At 42.6% G+C, this 4119-nt stretch overlaps 1 long non-coding RNA gene across 1 annotated transcript; it reads right to left on the reverse strand.

Moving 5' to 3' along the window:
• Positions 1 to 854: 854 nt before the first annotated feature.
• LOC309475026 lies at positions 855 to 1828 on the reverse strand. Its single transcript, XR_014197472.1, has 3 exons — positions 1702 to 1828; positions 1386 to 1418; positions 855 to 1339 (listed from the first exon to the last, which is right to left on the reverse strand). It is a non-coding gene; the product is annotated as an uncharacterized lncRNA (long non-coding RNA).
• Between the last annotated feature and the right edge of the window lie 2291 nt (positions 1829 to 4119).

Below are 4119 nucleotides of genomic sequence, written 5' to 3' on the forward strand. Positions count from 1 at the left end.
ACATTAGAATATTTCAATCTAAAAAAAAAAAGATTTTTAAAGCAGATGTTTAAATCACAAAATTAAAATAAATAACAAAAGCATAGACTAAACTTTAACTGGTAAGATGAAGCTGAGCTTAGTAATTGGCCTACCGTATATAAGCCTACATTACCCCATTACAATAGTCACTTTACAGTTATTGCTATCATAAAATAAACACTTAAGTATGGCAGAAAATCAATGACAAAAAGAATCGATGCTGGCGCGCGCTGTAAATGACTTTCGCAAGAGGATAACAGATCTACATGTGATGATCCAAGATGGTGGCCGTGAGGCTTGCCACAGTACAAGCAGTGTTCCTGTCTGTCATTTTAATATCTGCGTTACTTGTTTGTGAAGTGTCATGCTTAATCCAGTACACTCGATCGGAGCTCCTAAACCTCAGATACATTTCTCACAGTGATCTGGGTCCATCTACATCCTTGCTGGAGAAATTACGGGAATTAAACATATCAAGCCACTCAACACCATGGCTGCCGACCAAAAAAGGCCGTCGCTCAGGAACCTTTGCTAGGTTCAGGAGACGCCCTCACCGGCCACCGCTCCCAGCCCTTTTGCTGTCAAACGTTAGATCCCTCCGGCACAAAATGGATGAACTCCAACTTATGTTACAAACCAACAAAGACTACAGTGACTGCTCTGCCATCTGCCTGACAGAGACCTGGCTGGATCAATCAGTACCTGACCAAGCGGTAACACTTCCAGGTTTCACATTACACTGTGCCGATAGATCACCCAAACTATCGCACAAGTCTAAAGGTGGTGGCATTTGCATAATGATCAATGAACGCTGGTGTACAAATTCTACAGAACTCACCCATGTATGCTCATCTCACCTGGAATACCTCACTGTCAAATGCAGACCATCATTTCTCCCACGGGAGTTCACGTCAGTAATCATGATCTGTGTGTACATTCCACCTGAGGCTAACGCTATCACCACCATAGCCGAGTTAGCCAACTACGTCTCCTCAGTGGAAAATATACACTCGGACGCAGCAGTCATTGTCCTCGGGGACTTTAACCAGACTAATCTGTCGTCTGAGCTCCCCGGCTACCATCAGCAGGTAGCCTGCCCTAGCAGAGAGAGCAACACGCTGGACCACTGCTATATTACCATCAAAGAGGCTTACCGTGCTTTCCCGAGGGCTCCGCTGGGCAGGTCCGACCACACAATGCTGCTGCTAATTCCACAATACAGACAAAAAGTTAAATCCTCCAAGTCACCATCAAAATTCGTCCGGTGCTGGTCCCCTGAGGCCATCGAAAAACTTTGTGGTTGTTTCGCGTGCACAGACTGGGAAGTTTTCCATGCTGCAGGCGATCTTCATGACGTCACCGACGCAATAACGTCATACGTCAATTACTGTGTGGACCTGTGCATACCAATCAAAAAAATCAAAATCAAATACTACAATAACAACAAACCGTGGTTTAACAAAGACATTAAACAGTTAAGAAAGGAGAAAAATGCAGCTCATCTATCAGGAAACAAAGAACAATATATGGCTTCCAAATACAAACTGAGATCTGCAATAAGAAGAGCCAAATCCAACTATGCTACTAAACTAGAAGAACAAATCACCACTAATGATACACGTTTTATCTGGAAAAAACTTCAAAACATGACAAATTACAAAAAGAAACCCACCCCCATACCTGACGGCGATAATCAGCTTTCTGATACACTCAACTTCTTTTATGGGAGGTTTGAGCAGGTACCGGCTACACCACCATCTCAATGATTACAGACCTATTGCCTTGACATCAGCAGTCATGAAATCATTCGAGCGCATCATACTCAATCACCTAAAAACCGTTACCACCCCCCTCATGGACCCATTCCAATTTGCATACAGAGCCAACAGGTCAGTTGAGGACACCGTCAACTTAGCAATTCATCACATACTGAACCACCTTGAATCCGCAAATACATATGCCCGCATCCTGTTTATGGATTTCAGTTCTGCATTCAATACAATAAACCCGCCCAAACTGTTTAATATATTACTGGACATGAATATCGACCCATGCATCTGTCACTGGATTCACAGTTTTCTCTGGAACAGGCAACAGAAGGTAAAGATTAACAATTATACATCCTCCCCTCTGTTCCTCAGTACAGGTGCACCCCAAGGTTGTGTTCTCTCACCCTGGCTATTCTCTCTCTACACAAACCAGCTCACATCAACACCATAGTTCTGTCAGCCTATACAAATATGTGGACGATACAACCATCATAGGATTCATCACCAACAACCAAGAAACCGAATACCGTGCACAGATCAACCAAGCAGTGACCTGGTGTACAGACCATGATCTCCTACTCAATACATCAAAAACAAAAGAACTCATCGTCGACCTAAGACGTCAGCCATCCCCCAAAACTCCTGTGCTCATTGAAGGTGAACCCATCTCCATCACTGATACATTCAGTGATACATAGGTTTCATCTCCTGCTCCGCTTCTACACAGCCATCGTTGAAAGCATCCTCACCACATCCATCACAGTTTGGTTTGGCAGTCTTGACACACTTTCCTGGAAGAAATTACAGCACATCATCAACAGAGCATCCAAAGTCATTGGTTCACCCCTACCATCCCTTGAATCACTCAACCACAAACGGACACTACGCAGAGCCCACAAGATAATTTCTGATATCACCCACCCTGCACACTACGCCTTCCAGCTACTGCCCTCTGGGAGGCGTTACAGGACAATCGCCTCCAGAACAACTCGCTTCAAAAACAGTTTCATCCCAATAGCAATAAACATTTTGAACTCTGAACGCTGAGGACTGTGGATTAAGCATGACCCCTTATGTATTATTATGTATCTATGTGTTTGTCTGTATGTATATGTAAATGTATGTTATTTTATTTTATATGTTTATTGTTTGTTTAATGTAATGCTGGAACCTGTACCAAAGAGCTATACTGAAAACAAATTCCACCAGCTTGGCTGTGTGGTCATTAAAATCAAATCAAATCAAATCAATCAAACGGGATCTCGCGAGCTCATTCAAACCCTGCGCCCTGATCATTCCCCACACTCTCGCGCTTGATCTCTTCTCTCCTGCTGCTTCAAACACTTTTATTTTTGGCAGTTGAGGGGCGGGACTTACTGTTTTAATAACCTCAAATGTCATTGGTTACTTCCCCTTTTCCGGAAGTCAGTTGTGATTGGACGCCTGTCCAATGACCCGTTATTCACTTGACTTCAGACATGAGACATCACTTACCGTATTTTTCGGACTATAAGTCACACTTTTTTTCATAGTTTGACTGGTCCTGCGACTTTCCTGAAAATTAATTCAGACTGAGATGAAAACATTACCGTCTACAGCCGCGAGAGGGCGCTCTATGGCGGAGTTGTTCAGAAGCCACACCCAAGGATGAAGAAAATTCAATGGATTCAGTGATGTGGAATGAGATCGCGGGAGCTTGGTGAACTTGTTTACTGGTAACTTGCTTGTTGGACTCGCTGGCTTATGTTAATTTAGCCTATTCAGCCTCCCAGGTGTATGTAGGGTGGTAGTGGCGCAATTTTAAGACACATGCCTTTGGTGTGAGAGACCCGGGTTCGAATCCACTGTGAGACACCAATGTGTCCCTGAGCAAGACACTTAACCCCTAGTTGCTCCAGAGGCGTGCGACCTCTGACATATATAGCAATTGTAAGTCGCTTTGGATAAAAAGCGTCAGCTAAATGAATAAATGTAAATGTAAAATGTAAATGTAAATGTTCTTTATGCTATTGTGTAGCTGAATAACTGTTAATGTGTTGCGTTAACATACCGGACACCTACTCAGCCTGTTGTTCTGTGTGCTACTGTGTAGTTGAATAACTTGCCTTTCCATATTAAATGTCTGTTCTTGGTCTTGGATTTTGTGAAATAAATTTCTAAATAAATGCGACTTATAGTCCAGTGCGACTTATATATGTTTTTTTCCTCTTCATGACGCATTTTTTGACTGATGCGACTTATACTCCGGAGCGACTTATAGTCCGAAAAATACGGTAATTTGTTTTATTTATTTATATTAATGTGTAATGTGATTTAATGCATTGGTAAT

This window comes from Leuciscus leuciscus (assembly GCF_965113295.1).
Source record: "Leuciscus leuciscus genome assembly, chromosome: 15".
NCBI lineage: Eukaryota > Metazoa > Chordata > Actinopteri > Cypriniformes > Leuciscidae > Leuciscus > Leuciscus leuciscus.